Genomic DNA, 23,343 nt, shown 5'->3' with positions numbered 1-23,343 from the left:
AGATATACTGCAGAAGGAAGAGATGCAGGGCATGGGGGATGCTTCCTATTCCCAAATTGATGCCGGGGTTCTTATTTGCGGAGCCAAAGAATGAGCTTCACAAACAGTCAAGTAGGAGAGCAAGGTACAGGTTTTATTTAGAGATGCAGTGAAAGGACAGAGCTCCTGGCTCACACCAGGAGGGGACAAGAGAGTCCGTCGTTGGTGCGTTGTCTAGGGGGTTTTATAGGCAGTTGAGAATTTTTCGAGAACATGAAAAACCTTAGGGGTGGAGACTTGTTAAGTGGTTCCTGAATATTAAAAATTAACTTAACTGTAAGGAATTTCCTGCCTTGATTTCTCTCTAGGACACTGGTGCCTTGGTCTGGGAGCATATCAAAAGGCTGCCTGCCCAGCCCCCAAGGTGGGCGTAGGTATTGTCTACTTGCTAAAGAATCTTGCCTCTTGAACTTCCTGGGTGTTAAAATGCAATATTATCTTTAAGATGGAATTCTTCCTGCCTTTTACTATGCCGTCTACAGCTGGGTCTGCATGCTAAGTTAGTTGCTCAGTTTGCAGAATCACCTTGTCAGATCTGAAAGAGGAAAGACAGCACATAGGCCTGGGTCTTTTAGCATGCTAAAGTGAATCTTACACATGGTTACAAATGATTACCATAATAAAACGTGCTACTCTTCTTTATCTGGGGAACATTAACTGATCTCACTGAAGAATGATTCTAGAGCTCAATGTTTAACATAGAGCTTTAGTAGGGGGGGTTCCTTGCATGTAGTTACATTGCTCTGACTGCAAATATCCTGCCCTGCCCCCCTCCAGAGGCCTTCATCCTACTCTGACTACATCCAGGGTCCCTGTCTCAAAATGATTTCAGAAGAAATAAATGTGTGTATGGAGAACAGAAATGAATGATAAAAACAAATATTGCAAAACATTAAAAATTGGTGACTGTCAGTAATGGGCACACAGGCCTCGGTGCATTTGGTATACTTGGCATCATTCTTGCAACTTTTCTGCAGTCCGACATTATTTCAAGATAAAAACTTTTTTTTGTCATTTGCAAGAACATGGATGGAGCTGGAGAACATTATGCTCAGTGAAATAAGCCAGGCGGAGAAAGACAAATGCCAAATGATTTCCCTCACTTGTGGAGTATAACAATGAAGCAAAACTGAAGGAACAAAATGGCAGCCAACTCAGAGACTCCACGAATGGACTAGTGGTTGCCAAAGGGGAGGGGTGTGGGAGGGTGGGTGGAGAGTGAGGGAGAAGGCGATTGGGGGTATTATGTTTAATACACATGGTGTGCGGTGTCAAGGGGAGAACAGTGTAGCACAGAGAAGGCACATAGTGAAGCAGTGGCATCTTGCTGCACTGATGGACAGTGACTGCAATGGGGTATGGGTGGGACTTGATAATATGGGTAAATGTAATAACCACATTGTTTTTTCATGTGAAACCTTTGTAAGAGTGTATATCAATAACACCTTAATAAAAAATTAAAGGAAAAAAAGACAATGTGGGCTGTAGCCCGTCGGTGGGGCTTGACATTGACCTTTGAAGAAGTCAGCAGAGTCCAGAAGAAGTGCCTCTGGGATTATGACGGGGATTATGTTCAATCTACAGTCGTTATAGGAAGAACCATCCAACTGAATCTTCAAATACGTGAACATGTCACCTGTCTTCATTTATTCAAGTCTTCCTTAGTTTTTCTCAGTAATGTTTTTTTTTTAAATTCTTTATTAAGGTATCATTGATATTCAATGTTATGAAGGATTCACATGAGCACCATGGTGGTTACTAGATTCACCCATATTACCATGTCCCCCCATCCTCGACTGCAGTCACTGTCCATCAGTGTAGTAAGATGCTGTGGAGTCACAATCTGTCTTCTCTGTGCTGTACTGCTCTCCCCATGACCCCCCCTACATTATGTGCGCTAATTATAATGCCCTTTAATCCCCTCCCCCCTCTCTGCCCACCCACCCTTTCTCAGTATGTTTTGTTATTTTCACTGAAGTTTCCCAGCTGTCCCCTCCCCATCCCCTGCACCTGAGGTAACAGTTCCCTACCCGCAGGATGCAGCGTCCTCTCCCTAGCAACAAGGTTCCCGCCGTAGAGCGAGCGGCTCTAGGTCTGAGGATCGTGGTGTCGTAAAGCCGCGGGTGTCGTAAACCAGGGGCGGTGCGGGGAGGCGCAGGACGTGGCTGGAACCTTCGGACGGTCGCAGGAGGAGCAGAAGGATGGCCGCAGGTGTCGGCGCGGAAAGCCGACGAGCCGGCGGTGCAGCAACGGTGAGTAGCGGAGGGGAACGGGGAGCGGCGGAGTCAGGGGGAGCCGGCAGCCGGGGCGGCCGGAGCAGGGACGGCCAAGTGGAACGGAGCGCTCTCTGCCCACCTCTCCGCTGCCGGAGCTACGCCGCGGCCGCTCCGCTCTCCCTGAGCCGTCGGGTCTCTTCCGCGGTCTCTTTCCGGCTCGCCGCTCCTGCCGCCGCTGCCGCCCCCCGGGACGGTTCGCCGCCGCCCCATCCCCGGCTCTGGGAGGGCGGCCGAGACGCGGCCGGCCCGTTTTCTGGTCTGGGCGGAGCGGGTTTTCCCCACTCTTAAGCCCCTCACCGGGCCGGGCCGGGCTGCGGGCTGCATGTCGGCGCGCGTGTCCCGGCGGAGCGCGCCTCGGGTCGGCTGGCCATGGCAGGCGAGCCCCGGGAGTGCGGTCCACGTTCCGTGTGGAGCTGGCGCGGCGGCCGGGGGCCCCGGGCACGAGCGGGCACCTACTTGCCGCCGTGGGAGACCCTGAGCTGGCGGCGAGCTGGGCGGCAGGTGCCTTTGCGGAGTTGTTACCTGGTCTCAGGGACGGGGAAGCACCACAGACGGATCCCCTCGCCCGGGAGCGCTGCTTTTCCGCGCCGGGATGGGGCTCTGCGTGGACGCCTTTTTTCTCTTTGGTATTTTTGGGGAAGTTGTTATCCGTCCTGAGTCGCGGTGCACTGCACCCCGGTAATGGAGCTTGGAAGGCGCGCTGGGTCTGGGGTGGCAGGCGGGTGGGGAAGCGGGCGGATGAGCCGAGGGTCGCGCGCGTCCGCTGCCGGCGTTGCATTTGCAGTGTTTATGGATTTGTGTGAGTTGCTTGCATGTCTGCTTGTCGCGGCGGCGATTCTGTGCTGTTCTCTACCTCTTGTTCAGTCAGCAGTGAGATGTCTGCTGATTGCTGTTGTCTGGACAGGTCCTGTGGCGAGAGGAGGTTGAGTTGTCCGTCCGGGGGCGGTGGGCACTGGCGAGGTCCCCCCGCCCGGAGACCGGGTACCTGTTTATATAGTAATGGGCTCAACGACCCTGCCGCCGGCTGCAGCCCAGGCTGTGTTAGGAATTTCGCGTATGTTTCCGACCAAGCGGCTCCTTTTGGCTCCTGCGTTATTTTTATTTATTTATTTATTTTTCATTTTTGTATCACTAATACACACATACATGAGCAGCATTGTGGTTACTAGATTCCCCTCATTATCAGGTAGCCACCGCATACCCCATTACAGCCACTGTCCTGCGTTATTTTTAAAACGAGTTTTTAAGACTTGGGCAATAAAGGTGCGTATGGTGGTGGGATCGCTGTACCTTCCAGTAAAATGAGGAAATGTGTGTTTGAGTGCCAACTCTCTGCCGCTACCCAGGCTCCCTGGCTCCCTTTCTCCCTCCCCTCCTGGATGCGAAACGCGAGTTTCTGTAACCTTTCCTCGCAGTTTTAGATTTTGTGTGGGATTTCCTGTCTAGAAGCAGATACCGAGATTTTAACTGGTTCATGATGTTTCCTTCCAATTGTAAACATTTACAATATATTGGGCTGACACTGAAATCACTTCTGTCATGAATTATTTTTAGTTGTTCGAGTAAACATTCGCTTTTTAAATTATTTATTTATTTATTTATTTATTTATTTATTTATTTATTTATTTATTTATTTATTATTTTGGTATCATTAATATACACTTAAATGAGCAACCTTGTGGTTACTAGATTTCCCCCCATTATCAAGTCGCCACCACATACCCCATTACAGTCACTGTCCGTCAGTATAGTAAGATGCTATAGAATCACTAACCTGTCTTCTCTGTGCTGTACTGCCTTCCCTGTGCTCCCCCCTACATTAAATCTGCTTATCGTAATGCCCCCTTTTCCCCCCTTTCCCTCCCTTCCCACCCATCTTTCCTAGTCCCTTTCCCTTTGGTAACTGTTAGTTCATTCTTAGGTTCTGTGAGTCTGCTGTTTTGTTCCTTCTGTTTTTTTCCTTTGTTTTTATACTCCAGGTATGAGTGAAATCATTTGATACTTGTCTTTTTCCGCCAGACTTATTTCACTGAGCATAATAACTCTATATCCATCCATGTTGTTGCAAATGGTAGGATTTGTTTTCCTCTTATGGCTGAATAATATTCCATTTTTGCTTATGTACCACTTCTTCTTTATCCATTCATCTACTGATGGACACTTACGTTGCTTCCAATTCTTGGCTATTGTAAATAGTGCTGTGATAAACAGAGGGGTGCATATGTTTTTTTCAAACTGGGCTGCTGCATATTTAGGGTAAATTCCTAGGACTGGAATTCCTGAGTCAAATGGTATTTGTATTTTGAGTTTTTTGAGGAACCTCCATACTGCTTTCCACAATGATTGAACTAATTCACATTCCCCCCAGCAGTGTTAGGAGGGTTCCCCTTTCTCCACATCCATGTGTTGTTGTTTGTCTTTTGGATGTTGGCTATCCTAACTGGTGTGAGGTGATATCTCTTTGTGGTGTTAATTTGCATTTCTCTGATGATTAGAGATGTTGAGCATCTTTTCATGTGCTTTTTTGGCCATCCTGTGGAGAACTGTCTCTTCAGATCCTCTCCTCATTTTTTAAGCGGGTTATTTGCTTTTTGATTGTGGGGGCGCATGAGCTCTTTGTATATTTTGAATGTCAACCCCTTCATCAGATATGTCATTTGTCAATATATCCTCCCATACTGTAGGATGTCTTTTTGTTCTACTGATGGTACCCCTTTGTTGTACAGAAGCTTTTTAGTTTGATATAGTCCCACGTGTTCATTTTTGCTTTTGTTTCCCTTGCCCGAGAAGATATATTCATGAAAAAGTTGCTCACAGTTTATATTACAGAGAGTTTTGCCTATGTTTTCTTCCAAGAGTTTTATGGTTTTCTGACTGACATTCACGTCTTTTATCCATTTAGAGTTTTCTTTTGTGTATGCAGTTAGACAGTAATCCAGTTTCGTTCTCTGACATGTAGCTGTCCAGTTTAGCCAACACCGTTTGGTGAAGATGTTGTCATTTCCCCATTGTATGTCCTTGGGTCCTTTATCATATATTAATTGGCTGTATATGCTTTGGTTTATATCTGAGCTCTCTGTTCTGCTCTATTCGTCTATGGGTCTGTTCTTGTGCCAGTAGTAAATTGTCTTGATTACTGTGCCTTTGTAGTTGAGCTTGAAGTTGTGGAGCATCCTACCTGCTTTCTTTTTCCTTCTCAGGATTGCTTTGGCTATTCAGGATCTTTTGTGGTTTCATGTAAATTTTAGGACTATTTTTCCATTTTGTCAAAGAATGCTTTCAGTATTTTGATAGGGATTGCATTCAATCTATAGCTTGGTTTAGGCAGGATGGCCATTTTGACAATATTAATTCTTCTTACCCAAGAGCATGGGATGAATTTCCATTTTGGAGTGTGCTCTTCAGTTTCTTTCATGAGTGTCTTGTAGTTTTCAGGGTATAGGTCTTTGACTTCCTCGGTTTGGTTTATTTGTAGGTATTTTATTCTTTTTGATGCAATTGTGATTGAATTGTTTTCCTGATTTATGTTTTTGCTTGTTCATTGTTGGTGTATAGGAATGCAACAGGTTTCTGTGCATGTATTCTGTATCCTGCAACTTTGCTGAATTCAGATATTAGTGCTAGTAGTTTTGGAGTGGATTATTTAGTTTTTTTTTTAAGTACAGTATCATGTCATATGCAAACAGTGACAGTTTAACTTCTTCCTTCCCAGTGTGGATGTCTTTCATTTCTTTGTGTTGTCTGATTGCTGTGGTGAGGAACTCCAGAACTTTGTTGAATAAAAGTGGGGAGTGTGGGCATTCTTCTCTTGTTCCAGATCTTAGAGGAAAAGCTCTCAGCTTCTGGTTGCTAAGTATGATGTTGGCTTTGGGTTTGTCATATATGGTCTTTATTATATTGAGGTACTTGCCCTCTATACCCATTTTGTTGAGTGGGGTTTATTCTTTATGGTTTAAGGTGTGAAGGCAGTTTTATCCACAGCCAAATGACCATCAGTTGCTCTAACACTATTTATTAAAAGTCTGTTCCCCTGATTATTATGGTTTTGTAATCATAATATAGTCATAAATCATAATATATCATGTTAACCCTGAAGGTCTTCCTTCCCTACACTCTCATAGGATGCTACACTGGAACATTTCCCCACTGGGGGTGAAGGATAAGGGACCCAGTAAGTGCAGACTGTGTGGCAGGGCCCTCTGCGGGACGTTTACAAGTGTATGTCTCAGTGAACTCCCCATCAAGGGAGAAGATGGGGATGCAGAGACGAAACAACTTGCTAATGTTGCACAGTGGAGGGCTGGGAGAGGCCCCTCTTCTGCACACCATGCTGGGCTTGCTCAGCTGAGCCTGGGGCCCTGGAAACTCACACTTCCTTTTTTTTGGTTGTTGACAAAGAACATTAGTTTCAGGTCTCCAATATAGTAATTCATGTATACATTACAAAATGACCAACACATAAGGCCTTCCCCAAGGCTCTCAGACCCCTTCCCTCCACTGCAGACACGCACATCACTTCCAGCCCTGCCCTATTTCCCATCTCCAGGTGTTTTATCCTGTTCCTTTAGCCCAAGTGCTAATGAAACACCAAAGGGAAGAGCAAGCGACCAGGTTTCCGGAGCAGTGCTACGCACCTTCGCATGCATCAAGCTGCTGAGCCATCTGAGGTCAGAATTAATTAGCCCCTTAGATGATGAGGTGATTAGTCCAAAGTCCCCCAGCTGGGAGTGCAGGAGCAGGAGCCAGTGTAACAAGGCTGTGGGTTTAAAGGTCAGAAGGTAATTTATTAGGGACCCTGACCATTTGCAAATTCTTTTATATGGCAGCTAGTATTCCTTCAAAATAAGTATTCAGTATTTTATATGCCATAAGAATTGACTGAGTACCTACTATGTGCAAAGCGCTGGACCTAAATACTTCACACCCAAGATCTCACTGAGCCCTCACTGCCACCCAGCAAGAGCACCCATTTCACAGACATGAAGACTGACCAGTCATCTAATCGCGGACAGTAAATGTTTGCACCAAAACTCCCTCCCTACAGCCCTTCTATCTTGGAAGCTCTCCAGTGCCTCCCTCCAGTGCCCCCACCATTCCCTCTCTCTTGGCCACACCTAGCCAAGAGCTTTTCCTTTTGCCCCAATTGTCCCCTGCAACTGAGTCTTCACACAGTAGTCCACACTATCTTTAAAAACACTAGACCCTCTATTTAAAGTATGGTATTTCAAGCCAGCATATAGTGTGGGGCTTATTCAAAAAATGATCTTAAAATAAATTTTAATTTGGAGAAAAAACACCCTAGACCCTGTCATTTGCTCTATTAAGACCCCCTCATGATACATCCAAGCTGCACCCCCAGCCTGCACATCCCTGCTTGTCCAGGCCCCTGCCTCCCGTCCAGCCACTGGCATGTCCTGTCTGCTCCAGTCTTCGGATGCTTCAAGCTCTTCCCTCCTGGGGGCTTCCACACGTACTGTCCCTTGGTCTGGAGGGTTCCTCCCTCAGGTTCCCAGTGGGCCTCTCCAGCCCCGCCCCACCAGAGTTGCTCTGCATTTTATCTCCTTGCTCCCTTGATCTTTGTGACTCGCAGGTCATGTTTACATGTTTCTGTGTTCTTTCCTCTGGACGGGGCCATCCATACATGTCCTCTGTGTTCTCAGCCTGTGTAGCCCCTGAACACACTTGGTTCCTTGGCAGCCCCAGAGAGGTTGATCACCAGCCCACGGTCCCATAGAAGGGAACAGGAGCTAGGATTCAGACTCAGGATGCAAAATGCACATACCTAACCCCTCTTCGCACCTGCTCCTGCCATGCTTCTGGGCTGTCTTCTGTGTGTGGATCTCATGAATGGTTATGGGTCCGTGGCATTCGTTGTGTGTGCACACTTGTGTGCACGAGTGTGGGAGTGTATAATGCAAAGGAGGGCTCTACCCCAGTGGGGTGTTGCCTCTCTACTCGGAAGGCTTCTTGGGTGTCTCCACCTCACATTCATTTCTGCCCGAGTCGGCATTAGCTCCTTTCCCGAGGGCTTGTCACAAGGCATGTCCCTGCTCCCCACGGAACCTCTTCCCTGCTTTGTGCTTCCCAGCCAGACCCCAAATGTGGCACCTTTAGTAAAATCAAAAGGCCAACCCCAGGACATTGTGCAAGCTTTAATATTGCATAGAAATTGCTGTAGTAACATGTTCCTGCAAGAAGTTTGACATCCCCATTCTCGCCTTCTGCTCATGATTGCATTTCTCATGTGGGTGAGACCAACACAGGAATAAGCCATGGAGAGCCTTCTCAGCTGTGTTTCCGCCGTAAGGGATAGGAATGGGAAAGGGGCCATTCACAATGTCACTTAACTCTCATCCTTTGGATTATGGACTCCTCGTTTGTAATTGAATATGGGATAGATATTAGACTATCAAGGTCCTTTTGGCTTATGTGAATCCATCCATTTATCATCTACCCATCCATGAATTCACCCAGTCCTTCCATTTATTCAACATTTAATTTCATTCTTTTATACTTTATTCAGGCTACCTGTCTAGTCCATCAGTCCAATTCAGTCCAGTTCCATCCATCGATCCATTCAGTTACTCCATTCATCCCATCTACCCGTTCACCTACCCATTTGTCCATCCACTAGTGATCTAATCATGCACCCAGCTAGCCAGCCTCTAACCAATCCATCAGACCAGCCGTGCTCCCATCATACTCATACCTCCAGCTCTCCATCTGTGTCCAGTCCATTCACCTTCCAGGCCCCTGGCACATCCTTCCAGCTGTGCTCCCATCATACTCATACCTCCAGCTCTCCATCCGTGTCCACTGAACTCACCATCCAAGCAGCCTGGCACATCCTTCCAGCTGTGCTCCCATCATACTCATACCTCCAGCTCTCCATCCGTGCCCACCCAACTCACCATCCAGGCTCCTGGCACATCCTTCCAGACATGTACAATGCCAATGAACCGTTTTTACCCAACCAGCTGATTTGTTTCCCGTACTAGCATGTCAGTTCAGTTCAGCTAATCACATCTATGTGACTTTCTAGTCATTCAACTGATAAATTTTGTCCCTGCCTCCGTCCAGTTACCATCTGTGTGTGGAACCCTTCTATCACCCATTCCTCTACCTAATCAACCTGGTGAATTATTTAACTACCTATCCATATTTCCAGCTAGCTAATCTCCATCTGTCCAGCCTCCCAATCATCCCATTCAGTTTCCCTGCAGAGCCAGTCCATCAATGCATTATTATACAACTGCCGTAGTTGTTCTCCCTCGTCACCCTTCCCTGTGGGTCGTCCGTGTTCTAGCTTGCAGCTGCAGGCTTCCCCTCCCTGCCCCCAAGGCCCAGCAGCTGCCCTTCCTAGTCTGGAGGCCTGTGGTTCTTCCCCCTCCACTTATATGTACCTGAGTTGCACCCCTTTGTTTTATACAACTGCCGGCTCCTCTTGACCCCCTTCCTCTTGTTCATCTTTCCCTTCAAGTTCTTCATGTCTTAGGATAGTTGCAGGAGTGGGCAGTGGGCTGCGTGGGGTGTCTGCAACGCCTGGTTGGTGGGCTGGCGCCTGGCCCCTGTCATTGGAGGCCAGGTGGGCTGCAGTGGCCAGCCGGGCTCCTGCCGCAGCTGTGCCTACAGTGGGGGAAGGTGTGGCTTTGGGGCCGACAGTGGCTCTAGGGCTGTGTGTGGGTGACAGGAAGGCTGTGTGTCTCTGTGTCCATGGGTGGCCACGCTTGGAGGAAGCTCCTCCTCCTCCTCCTTTTCCAGCACATCCAGCTTTGCAGAGGTTGTGGCAGCCCCTGGTTATATAGGCGGTGTTGATTGTGAGGGCACAGGCTGTGGGGTGAGACAGATGTTACACGGTCCCCTACCCCTTACCCTAGCCCCCAGGGTGGGACTTCAGGAACCCTTTGGGGGAGTCCCACCTTTTAAGAGTAGGGAGCCTTGGGTCACACTGAGCTGGATCCGCATCCCAGAGCTGCTCCAAGTCTCAGTTTCCTATCTTTGTAGAATGGGGGCAATCAGAATACCTGTGTCCCAGGGACTTCCGGAGGAATTAAATGAGAGAACCCATGTCCAGCAGATGGCTCAGCGCCAGCCCGCAGCGAATGCTCAATATACACCTTCTCAGCCATTTACTTCCCACCTAGGTAGCTCGGAAGCCGTGCACAGCCCTGACCCCAGTACGGTTGGCTGGCCGGGCAGGTGGTTGATAGGGTAGCTGACCAGCGTACAGACAGGCGGGAAGGGGTGAATGTGAAGGGATCAGACGGCTTATTGGATGGATGATGGGTCGTCCCGGGGTCTGGCCAGCAAGCACACTTCCCCAGCAAGATTAAAAACCTGGAGACTGAGAGCCAGCTTCAAATCCCAGTTTGCATAGATGTCCAATGTGGGTTGGTTATATGGGTTTTTAAGGCTTGGTTTCCTTATCTGATAAAGGCACATCACTCCTTCCTTCCTGGCATTCTTGTGAGCCGGAGATGCCCGTCAAGCCACAGGATGTCCTTGAAAAACTGTCTTTTCTCTTCAGGTTCCTGCCTCCTGCCTCTGCTCCCCTCCTTGCTAACAAAGCCCCGCCGTACAGTGGGAATCCTGCTGTCCCTGCCTGGACCTCCCGGCCCCTACAGAAAAAAGCCCAAACTTGTGTTGGTACATGAGGCCCTGTGCAAAGTCACGAGTTTTGGGTATTCCATCCATAGCCGCCCACCCTTCCCCACACCTTGGTGATGCCCCTGGGCTTAGCTCTTGGCCACTCTTGGCCTGTATCTCCCCACTACCCCTCCCGTGAAACTCCCTCCATCTCCATCTCCTGGCTGCTGCCCCTGGGCAGGTCCCTCTAGCCCACATCTGCTTCTCACTCTCGATGGCTCACACACAACTGGCCTGTTGTTATAAAGATTTGCTATCATCTACTTTATTGCAGTTTATTTCTTAATAAACAAGAGAAATAATTTCCTGGCACTCAGGGTGAAAACCTCCCTCACCTACTGAGCACTTCCTACGTGGCTGGACTCCATCCCTATCCTTTCTAGGCATCTCTACCCTCATGCTTACTGGTGTCCCTTTGGGCTGAATGGTAGCTTCCCCTAAACCCTGGAACCTGTCAGTGTGACCCTATTTGGGAAAAGAAGCTTTGTAGATACAGTTAATTAAGGATCTTGAGAGCATCCTGGATTATCCAGGTGGGCTCCAAATCCAATGACAAGTGCTCTTCTAAAGGATAGAGGAAAAGACACACAGGGATAAGAAACCATGGGAAAGCAGAGGCCGACACTGGAGGGATGCAGCCCATGGCTCTAAGGAGGGGATTGGCTCTGATAAAGGCAGAATGGGGGTGCAGATGGTCACATTGAATGTGAGGATGGCAGCAGAAGTCAGGGGCTAAGAAGCATCCAGACCGTCCTACGTGCTCTGATCCAAAACCAGGGCCAGCAAGGCAAGTGAACCCAGTAAGCCCTGTAGCTCCAGCACCTGTACCTGTGCTAGTTAAACACTCACCCCTGCCAGGCATGGTCCCACCCAGCATTTCAGTTCATTCTCCTGACCTCCCAACCTGGGTGGGTAGCTATTAATCTCACCCTTAAACAGGGAGGGGCTGGCTGAGACTCAGAGACAGAAAGTGGCTTGCTCAGGGTCACTCAGCTAGTAAAAAGGAACATGAACCCAGTTCAGCTGAGTTCCCAAGCCAGTGCTCTTTAAGACTGTCCACAGAACAGTAAAAGGGGAGTTGCTGAGGAAGATGACTCTGTCCTGTTGGCTGCCCTGGGCCTGTCTGTTCAGACTCGGAGAGGAATCCCCCCCTGGAGACAGGACAGGCTGACTTTCCAGCCCAGGCTACCACAGTTTCCTACCCCCAAACCACGGGAAAGCAGCTGAGAAGGCACAGGGAGGGACTTATCAGGATAGGGGTCACTGGCTCCTACTCTTCAGCTTCCCTGCACACACACACACACACACACACACACACACACACACACACACACACGTGTGTAAGCACACACATGCTTGGTACCATAGCATGGGGGTAGGAGACCAGGAGGAGGAGAATAATTCCTTGAAGACTTTTTATTGAGTCTTTTCTGAAAATGATTCTCGCTGGAGCAGCGGCAAGCACCGCTTCCTGGGCCGTGATCATGGGTCGTACGTCAGGAGTGCATCTGCCTGGACTCGGGTCTCTGCAGTGCCAAAGGATCTTCCTCTCGGCGCCCTCCTCCTGCTGCTCGGGCTCCATCAGTAGCAGCTTTCCCTGCACCGGGAGCTCCTCTTCCCCCTCCTCTTCTTCTCCCTGCTCCTGTTCCTCTCCTTCCGTAGACAAGGAGAAGCTATCCTGATTCACGCAGGCCACAAGCTTCTCATTGGTGGATTTGTTGCCCCAGCCACCGCCTGTGCTGAGCTTGGCGCAGTGGGAACCCATCGCTCTCTTTGGCTGCCTCTGCGGTCTGGGAGGCAAGGCCACTGGGGGAAGCAGAGGGGCTGTGAGGGCAGCAGGTAGGGCACTGACATCACAAAGGGACCCCTGGATAGCTGAGCTTGGCCAACACCTGACTCAAAGCTCAGCCACCAGCAGCCCCGCTGAGCTCCTGAATGCACAGGGAAGGACAGAGGCTAAATGCAGGCCAGCCGCCTCTCACCCTGCTCTGTGGCCACCTCCATCTGGCATTTGCCTGGGCATGGGGCCCTTTTAGCTGGGATGAGAACTGGGGATAGAATTTTTGGAAGCAGGAGAGCACACAGACTCCTCCTCACATCCCAGAAATATGCAGCCCAAAGGAGCTGTTGATAGGACGTGACTATACCTCATAACTATGGCAACCTTAGGGTCAGGGTCAGGGTTTAGGTCAGGGATGCAAGGTGGAGGGTGAGGGCGCACGGGAGAGGAGGAGATGGAAATGTCTGGTTTTTGACTTGCGTGGTACCTATACAGGTGTTCTTAAAACTCTGCATAAGCTGTGTTTCTATCAAGATCACTCCTCTCCTTGGCTCCTAAGCTGGTGGTCACAGGTCTCTTCAGCTCTATGTGCCCATACAACAGTTTCGGCAGGCGGTCGGTCTTGGTCATCTCCAAGCACTAGAAATCCATCTCCAATATATAAATCATATCTTGTCAACTTTCTACCCAAAATCTCAGTGGGCCTAAGTGTGGTCATGTGTTCCCATAGAGGGAAGCAAAGAGAATTCACACAAGAGTCAGAATGGCAACGGAAGCAGTGACTGAGTGATGTGGCCGGAGTAAAGGAACACCAAGCAAGAACCTAGGTAGACACAGAATACAGAGGGTATTCTAAAGTTTGTGGTGATGCGGGGTTGGCCCCATCTCAGAACTTGCTGGGCCACAGGGCTAAATGGGGTCCAGAAGCTTGCCTCTGTTCCCTCCAATCAGGCCTTGTTGTTGCAGGAGCAATGCCACACCTGCTTTCCATTTAGGCACAATTCACCTTCCCCAGCAGCTCCACACCAGTTGAGGGGACGTCAAGGTGGAATGGGGTGGCATCAAACCTGGCTCAGGGTGGTGGAGGTTGCCCAGGGTCACATACCAGCCCCTGCCCCCATTTATTTCACACATTTACTCTTGTATTTACTCTTGTTTTGTGTCCTTTGCATTAAAGGAGACAATGGCAGGCCATCAGTTCATGTTTCTTATCTGAAGCTTTATTTGGCAGATGACCAAAAGTCATCTTTTGTGGGTTTGGACGTCTAAGGTGGGATCACTGTGGTCTCTTGAGATGGTTCTCTGGCAAGTGGCTGTCCTTAGTCTCCAATGTCAGGTGTGCTGTGCCCAGGAAAGTTGTTAATGCCTCCTGCATCTCCTCCTCCTCCTGAGCCTTCTGCCAGCTTTTGGGGGAACCAAAAGTTTCGGTTACAGGGCCATCTGTGGGAGCTGGGTGGGAAGGGGATGTGGCAGCTGACAGATGGGGTGAGGTCCCCAGTGCTCCATGAGCCTCCCGCATCAGGGGTGCTCAGGGACTGGCAAGAACACCTTGGCGCTTTCTGCATCTGCACGTGTGTCTCCGGCGCCTTGGACAGGAGCAGTGGCGCCTTTGTCTGTAGTGGTAGCGGCCTCTGTGGGTCCTTCCCTGGACCTGGACTTCCTCTGGGCTCAGCTCCTTCTACTGCTCCTGCTCCTGGTCCTGGTGCCCGCATCTGTGCTGCTGTCCCGCCCCCGCTGCTCACGTTTGCCCTGACTCCACACTCCACACCCGGAGTGGGACCATCGTGCTCACGGGTCAGGTGGCTCGTGCTGGGGCTGCAGCTGACCTGGGGGCGGGGAGGGAGGGCTGAGGCCTGCCCCCCTGCTCCTGCTGTTGATGTTGGTCTAATCTGTCAGGTGCTCTCTGCGGACTTCTGTAGAAAGGGGGCCGTCCACTGTGACTCGCACTGTGACTCGGTGGCCACGGCCACCATTGTCCCCACCCTGAAGTCAACACACAGCAGGGGCCCGCAGCCAGCAGGTCCCGGAAGGGCAAGCCACCCTGTTGCCTTGCCGGTAATAATGTGTCGCAGTGGGACTCGTAGGCCGCAAGAGGAGCACCAGCTTGCCCAGGTCGAAGCCCCAGCCTCAGCCCCCATGCTCCCAGCTGGTGCACATCGACCCGTTGTCATTTCCGAAGCCGCTTCAGTGCTGTGTGCCCTGGTGTGGGGTTATAAAAGCCCAGCACCAGTATGTGTATCCGTGGGCCCTCATTATCTGTTCACCAGTTTATCATAATCTAGGGATTATTGTATGCCAGGCATTTATTCATTTCCTTGCTGTATATTTACTCATTTACTGCATGAAGAAAATAAGTGATTTGCTCAAGGTCCCTCTGCAAATAAGGGGCAAAGCTGGACTTCATTCAGAGTCCATGCCCTTTGCCCTCGGACCCCTTCCCAACCCACGAGATACTCTTGCCTAAACAGATGTCATCTTCCCTTCATGTCCTGGGCCTCCGAGCAACTGAAAAGGGCGAGAGCGTGTGATAGATTAGTGTCTTCCTGCTCCAAATTGCAAAAGGGACTTTATGGATGTGAGCTAAAGATATGGAGACTGACATACGATCCTGGGTTCAGTGTGGTCATATGGGCCCTTATAGCTGGCAGAGTGGGGCAGGAGGTTGTAGGAAGAGAGATCTGAAGATGCTGAGTGCTGCCAGGGTCTGTGAGCCCAGGAATGCAGGTGGCCTCTGGAAGCTGGGACATAGAAGCAAACAGGTTTTTCTCCCTCAGAGCCTCCAGAAGGAACACCTTGCTCACCCCATGTGAACCATTTTGGAATTGACCTGCATTCTTCAGAGAGATAAGAAATTTGTGTTGTTTTATGCTATGCTGTTTGTGGTAAATGTGTTACAGCAGTTACAGGGGGCGATTTCTGTCTGGTGTTCATCTGCTGCCTCTTTCACTTAGTAGTGCCTTCAGATTCCCCCTGGGCACTTGGTGAAAATAGGAGTGCCCAGGCCTTAGCCCCATGTCAAAGTCTCCATGCCTGGAGCACCATGTGCTTGTGGAAGCCTGCCTAGGGAGCATCCTGTGACTGGGGTCCTGCAAGTAGTTTCGGCTACCTGCTTAAAGTTCCTCACCTGGAAGAGTGGGGCAGGAGGTTGATGGCGCCGCCTTTTCAATACCTACCCTGCAAGGTTGCTGTGAGAGGATGAGTGCAGAACGTATATCATGGTGCTCAGTAAGTAAGTTGAGGCCGTGACCGTTGTCAGGTGTGTAATGGCACTGTCGCTTTAGAGCGCTGGGTGCCAGAGCTCCCATGTGCTGATTGTGACCTGCGCTGTGGTAGTCTTTGAGCCAAGTGTACAAACATCCAACGTTGTTTCCAGGGTTCCTGTAAACATCTCCACGTCTCACTGGGGTGTTAAACTGTGGGCGCTGCACCATCTCACTGCAGGTCGGAACCTTCGGTGTCAAGTGGGCAGACGCACGATGAGCAAGTTGCCTTGTTTTCTTAAGTCGGGATTGTACCTCTGTAGAGTTGAAAGCTTAGCTCCCGCCGCTCCCTGGGCAGGTTGGGTATAGTGCTCAGACGGAGCTGAAGTGTTTCAAGTGGGAATTCCAGCTTCAGGCTAAGATAAACACATGTGGGCACTCTGGGGATTGGTGGGGTACAGTGACGGACTGGTGAGTGTTCTGGCTCTCTCGGGTGGGAAGGAGGAAGCTGTTATTTGTACCACTTGTTAGTTTGTGGCCCATTTCAAGGCGCCAACCGCAAGCCACTGAGCACAGAGATGGAGATGGGCTCAGAACTCAGGATGAGGGGCTCCTGTCCCTGCTGGGGAGGGACGTACAGGGCATTGGGTGAGGCAGATTCGGGTGATGGCTTGGGAGTAGTCAGAGATTGTGACCAGATCCAGTGTGACAACCGCTACTCCTGTCCCCTCTTCCCGTCATCCCCAAGCCCTCCCCTCCGGAGCTCCTGTCAAGGCAAAGAGACGAGAGTTGACTTGCATTTTGAACATTTATTGACAGGCGGCATTGTTCGTTAGCAGGCTCCTGTTCGTTTCATTGGGATGGTGGCATTCGCAAGGTGCGGCAGGAGGGTCTTGAAAGCCAGGAAAATTTCAGGCAGGTGTGTGGCGCAGTTGCTCGTGTGCGTTTAGCATCTTCTGGACCTCACGGTGTAGCGACGATAGCACACTGTGGGGAATAAGAGAGGCGGGAGATTTCAGCATGAGCTGAGCCCCCAGCAGAGCCCCTCACCTCTTCCTCTCCGCCTCTGGCAGCAGCGCCTCCTCCAGCTCCACCCCCTGGACAACGCCCCTCACCTCTTCTTGTCCGCCTCTGGCAGCATCGCCTGCTCCTCCTGTGACTTCTTGGTCTCTGGCGGCAGCATCTGCTCTGGCTACGGCTGCGGCCACGGCAACGTGTGTATCTGGCCATGGTGCCGGGTGGATTGGGTGTGGGTGCTCAGAGCAGGAGGTACCACCTTAGCTGGGCCAGCCAACCTGTGAGCAGGTGGAACTGCGTGGGCTGTGAGCCAGGGGCTGGCTCCTGGTCCTCTTATAGTCACGGGAGGCCCCTGGGCATTATGAGGTCACAGAGGCCGGCCCGAGCAGACCCACCTTGTGCCCATGTATGGGCATGTGGGAGGCCCATGGTGGGCAGGGCGGGGCCGTGATGCCCAGGGGCCTCCATGTCACCAGCTGTGGGGAGACCAGCTGACGTTCCTGTCAAGGGCAATCTCCCACTCACGCAGGGAGCTCTCAAGTAAAGTCTTATTGAGCACTGACTGAGGGCCAGGGTCTGGGGGACGCCGTGGCATATAGTGATAAATAAGGCAGACCCATTGTGCCTGGTAAAGTTTAGACTCTAATTTGAGGAAACGAGAATGAAATAATGGCCCAGAATAATTGTGTCAGGAGGAAGGCTTCCAGGGCTGGTGTAGAGGTGCCGCCCTCATCAAGGGCCCACGCTTCTTTGGTCTTCCAGTTCTGTCCTGGGCACGTGCTCTCCATCCTCAAGGTTGCCTCATAATCCAAAGTATGGGCTGCCACGCACAGTTGTACAGTTCTGCACTGCTGAAAGCTTTGAGCCACGGGACCGAGTGGGGACTGAAATCCAGCCTGGGCTCTGCCTGTCGAGTCAGGCCCAGCACCCGTAGGCCTGTTGCTGCGCACAACAGCAGTCTTTTATGTAATTCAACTGCTCACGGTGATGTCTTCTTCTAATTTAAACAAAGGCACACCAAGAGCTAGCCTTGGCCCTTTGGAAATTCCATCCTATCCACTGTCCAGGGAGGAAGGGAAACGAAGAGGAGGGGGCAGAAGGGGTCATTACCTGTAACGAGCTTTCCCAGAAAGCCCACCCAATAACCTCCCTTGTGATCATTAGCCTTACTGGGAGAGCACCCTGCCTCTCAGGATAAGCTGGGCTCTCGGGAAGGAGAAATGGGCCAGTGGACACATAGATATAAGTACTCTTTGCCCCAGAGGGGGTACAGCCAGAAAATTCCAGAACTCCACCCCCGGAGTCCACGATAGGGTGAGAAAACCTTGCATTTGACGTTTTAGTGTAGAATTAAGGCACAGACTGTATTCTAAAGTTTGTGGTGATGCAGGGTCGGCCCCATCTCAGAACGCGGCTGGCCCACAGGGCTTCACGGGGTCCAGCTGCTTGCCTCTGTTCCCTCCACACTGGCCTTGTTGTTGCAGGAGCAATGCCACACCTGCTCTCCATTTAGGCACAATTCACTTTCCCCAGCTGCTCCACCCCAGTTGAGGGGACGTCCAGGTGGAATGGTGTGGCGTCAAACCCTGTCTCTGGGTGGTGGAGGTTGCCCAGGGTCACATACCAGCCCCTGCCCCCACTTATTTCACACATTTACTCTTGTATTTACTCTTGTTTTGTGTCCTTTGCATTAAAGGAGACAATGGCAGGCCATCAGTTCATGTTTCTTATCTGAAGCTTTATTTGGCAGATGACCAAAAGTCATCTTTTGTGGGTTTGGACGTCTAAGGTGGGATCACTGTGGTCTCTTGAGATGGTTCTCTGGCAAGTGGCTGTCCTTAGTCTCCAATGTCAGGTGTGCTGTGCCCAGGAAAGTTGTTAATGCCTCCTGCATCTCCTCCTCCTCCTGAGCCTTCTGCCAGCTTTTGGGGGAACCAAAAGTTTCGGTTACAGGGCCATCTGTGGGAGCTGGGTGGGAAGGGGATGTGGCAGCTGACAGATGGGGTGAGGTCCCCAGTGCTCCATGAGCCTCCCGCATCAGGGGTGCTCAGGGACTGGCAAGAACACCTTGGCGCTTTCTGCATCTGCACGTGTGTCTCCGGCGCCTTGGACAGGAGCAGTGGCGCCTTTGTCTGTAGTGGTAGCGGCCTCTGTGGGTCCTTCCCTGGACCTGGACTTCCTCTGGGCTCAGCTCCTTCTACTGCTCCTGCTCCTGGTCCTGGTGCCCGCATCTGTGCTGCTGTCCCGCCCCCGCTGCTCACGTTTGCCCTGACTCCACACTCCACACCCGGAGTGGGACCATCGTGCTCACGGGTCAGGTGGCTCGTGCTGGGGCTGCAGCTGACCTGGGGGCGGGGAGGGAGGGCTGAGGCCTGCCCCCCTGCTCCTGCTGTTGATGTTGGTCTAATCTGTCAGGTGCTCTCTGCGGACTTCTGTAGAAAGGGGGCCGTCCACTGTGACTCGCACTGTGACTCGGTGGCCACGGCCACCATTGTCCCCACCCTGAAGTCAACACACAGCAGGGGCCCGCAGCCAGCAGGTCCCGGAAGGGCAAGCCACCCTGTTGCCTTGCCGGTAATAATGTGTCGCAGTGGGACTCGTAGGCCGCAAGAGGAGCACCAGCTTGCCCAGGTCGAAGCCCCAGCCTCAGCCCCCATGCTCCCAGCTGGTGCACATCGACCCGTTGTCATTTCCGAAGCCGCTTCAGTGCTGTGTGCCCTGGTGTGGGGTTATAAAAGCCCAGCACCAGTATGTGTATCCGTGGGCCCTCATTATCTGTTCACCAGTTTATCATAATCTAGGGATTATTGTATGCCAGGCATTTATTCATTTCCTTGCTGTATATTTACTCATTTACTGCATGAAGAAAATAAGTGATTTGCTCAAGGTCCCTCTGCAAATAAGGGGCAAAGCTGGACTTCATTCAGAGTCCATGCCCTTTGCCCTCGGACCCCTTCCCAACCCACGAGATACTCTTGCCTAAACAGATGTCATCTTCCCTTCATGTCCTGGGCCTCCGAGCAACTGAAAAGGGCGAGAGCGTGTGATAGATTAGTGTCTTCCTGCTCCAAATTGCAAAAGGGACTTTATGGATGTGAGCTAAAGATATGGAGACTGACATACGATCCTGGGTTCAGTGTGGTCATATGGGCCCTTATAGCTGGCAGAGTGGGGCAGGAGGTTGTAGGAAGAGAGATCTGAAGATGCTGAGTGCTGCCAGGGTCTGTGAGCCCAGGAATGCAGGTGGCCTCTGGAAGCTGGGACATAGAAGCAAACAGGTTTTTCTCCCTCAGAGCCTCCAGAAGGAACACCTTGCTCACCCCATGTGAACCATTTTGGAATTGACCTGCATTCTTCAGAGAGATAAGAAATTTGTGTTGTTTTATGCTATGCTGTTTGTGGTAAATGTGTTACAGCAGTTACAGGGGGCGATTTCTGTCTGGTGTTCATCTGCTGCCTCTTTCACTTAGTAGTGCCTTCAGATTCCCCCTGGGCACTTGGTGAAAATAGGAGTGCCCAGGCCTTAGCCCCATGTCAAAGTCTCCATGCCTGGAGCACCATGTGCTTGTGGAAGCCTGCCTAGGGAGCATCCTGTGACTGGGGTCCTGCAAGTAGTTTCGGCTACCTGCTTAAAGTTCCTCACCTGGAAGAGTGGGGCAGGAGGTTGATGGCGCCGCCTTTTCAATACCTACCCTGCAAGGTTGCTGTGAGAGGATGAGTGCAGAACGTATATCATGGTGCTCAGTAAGTAAGTTGAGGCCGTGACCGTTGTCAGGTGTGTAATGGCACTGTCGCTTTAGAGCGCTGGGTGCCAGAGCTCCCATGTGCTGATTGTGACCTGCGCTGTGGTAGTCTTTGAGCCAAGTGTACAAACATCCAACGTTGTTTCCAGGGTTCCTGTAAACATCTCCACGTCTCACTGGGGTGTTAAACTGTGGGCGCTGCACCATCTCACTGCAGGTCGGAACCTTCGGTGTCAAGTGGGCAGACGCACGATGAGCAAGTTGCCTTGTTTTCTTAAGTCGGGATTGTACCTCTGTAGAGTTGAAAGCTTAGCTCCCGCCGCTCCCTGGGCAGGTTGGGTATAGTGCTCAGACGGAGCTGAAGTGTTTCAAGTGGGAATTCCAGCTTCAGGCTAAGATAAACACATGTGGGCACTCTGGGGATTGGTGGGGTACAGTGACGGACTGGTGAGTGTTCTGGCTCTCTCGGGTGGGAAGGAGGAAGCTGTTATTTGTACCACTTGTTAGTTTGTGGCCCATTTCAAGGCGCCAACCGCAAGCCACTGAGCACAGAGATGGAGATGGGCTCAGAACTCAGGATGAGGGGCTCCTGTCCCTGCTGGGGAGGGACGTACAGGGCATTGGTGAGGCAGATTCGGGTGATGGCTTGGGAGTAGTCAGAGAATTGTGACCAGATCCAGTGTGACAACCCGCTACTCCTGTCCCCCTCTTCCCGTCATCCCCAAGCCCTCCCCTCCGGAGCTCCTGTCAAGGCAAAGAGACGAGAGTTGACTTGCATTTTGAACATTTATTGACAGGCGGCATTGTTCGTTAGCAGGCTCCTGTTCGTTTCATTTGGGATGGTGGCATTCGCAAGGTGCGGCAGGAGGGTCTTGAAAGCCAGGAAAATTTCAGGCAGGTGTGTGGCGCAGTTGCTCGTGTGCGTTTAGCATCTTCTGGACCTCACGGTGTAGCGACGATAGCACACTGTGGGGGAATAAGAGAGGCGGGAGATTTCAGCATGAGCTGAGCCCCCAGCAGAGCCCCCTCACCTCCTTCCTCTCCGCCTCTGGCAGCAGCGCCTCCGCCAGCTCCACCCCCCTGGACAACGCCCCTCACCTCTTCTTGTCCGCCTCTGGCAGCATCGCCTGCTCCTCCTGTGGACTTCTTGGTCTCTGGCGGCAGCATCTGCTCTGGCTACTGGCTGCGGCCACGGCAACGTGTGTATCTGGCCATGGTGCCGGGTGGATTGGGTGTGGGTGCTCAGAGCAGGAGGTACCACCTTAGGTGGGCCAGCCAACCTGTGAGCAGGTGGAACTGCGTGGGCTGTGAGCCAGGGGCTGGCTCCTGGTCCTCTTATAGTCACGGGAGGCCCCTGGGCATTATGAGGTCACAGAGGCCGGCCCGAGCAGACCCTCCTTGTGCCCATGTATGGGCATGTGGGAGGCCCATGGTGGGCAGGGCGGGGCCGTGATGCCCAGGGGCCCTCCATGTCACCAGCTGTGGGGAGACCAGCTGACGTTCCTGTCAAGGGCAATCTCCCACTCACGGCAGGGAGCTCTCAAGTTAAAGTCTTATTGAGCACTGACTGAGGGCCAGGGTCTGGGGGACGCCGTGGCATATAGTGATAAATAAGGCAGACCCATTGTGCCTGGTAAAGTTTAGACTCTAATTTGAGGAAACGAGAATGAAGTAATGGCCCAGAATAATTGTGTCAGGAGGAAGGCTTCCAGGGCTGGTGTAGAGGGTGCCGCCCTCATCAAGGGCCCACGCTTCTTTGGTCTTCCAGTTCTGTCCTGGGCACGTGCTCTCCGTCCTCAAGGTTGCCTCATAATCCAAAGTAGGGGCTGCCACGCACAGTTGTACAGTTCTGCACTGCTGAAAGCTTTGAGCCACGGGACCGAGTGGGGACTGAAATCCAGCCTGGGCTCTGCCTGTCGAGTCAGGCCCAGCACCCGTAGGCCTGTTGCTGCGCACAACAGCAGTCTTTTATGTAATTCAACTGCTCACGGTGATGTCTTCTTCTAATTTAAACAAAGACACACCAAGAGCCAGCCTTGGCCCTTTGGAAATTCCATCCTATCCACTGTCCAGGGAGGAAGGGAAACGAAGAGGAGGGGGCAGAAGGGGTCATTACCTGTAACGAGGTTTCCCAGAAAGCCCCCCCAGTAACCTCCCTTGTGATCATTAGCCTTACTGGGAGAGCACCCTGCCTCTCAGGATAAGGATGGGTTCTCGGGAAGGAGATATGGGCCAGTGGACTCATAGATATAAGTACTCTTTGCCCCAGAGGGGGTACAGCCAGAAAATTCCAGAAACTCCACCCCCCGAGTCCACGATAGGGTGAGAAAACCTTGCATTTGACATTTTGGTGTAGACATTAAGGCACAGACTGTATTCTAAAGTTTGTGGTGATGCAGGGTCGGCCCCATCTCAGAACGCGGCTGGCCCACAGGGCTTCACGGGGTCCAGCTGCTTGCCTCTGTTCCCTCCACACTGGCCTTGTTGTTGCAGGAGCAATGCCACACCTGCTCTCCATTTAGGCACAATTCACTTTCCCCAGCTGCTCCACCCCAGTTGAGGGGACGTCCAGGTGGAATGGTGTGGCGTCAAACCCTGTCTCTGGGTGGTGGAGGTTGCCCAGGGTCACATGCCAGCCCCTG

At 51.5% G+C, this 23,343-nt stretch overlaps 1 protein-coding gene across 1 annotated transcript in view; it reads left to right on the top strand.

Annotated features, from left to right (window-relative positions):
- Window positions 1-2,192: 2,192 nt before the first annotated feature.
- LOC140843595 (olfactory receptor 6C74-like) overlaps window positions 2,193-23,343 on the top strand; it is a 116,905-nt gene continuing 95,754 nt past the window's right edge. The window contains exon 1 of the mRNA XM_073213427.1: window positions 2,193-2,291. The gene's annotated coding sequence lies outside the window, so the exon portion shown is untranslated. The remainder of the gene's footprint in view (window positions 2,292-23,343) is intronic.

This window comes from Manis javanica, chromosome 10 (assembly GCF_040802235.1).
Source record: "Manis javanica isolate MJ-LG chromosome 10, MJ_LKY, whole genome shotgun sequence".
NCBI lineage: Eukaryota > Metazoa > Chordata > Mammalia > Pholidota > Manidae > Manis > Manis javanica.
Note: the sequence above shows the minus strand (reverse complement) of the source record. Positions and strands in the feature narration are given on the sequence as shown.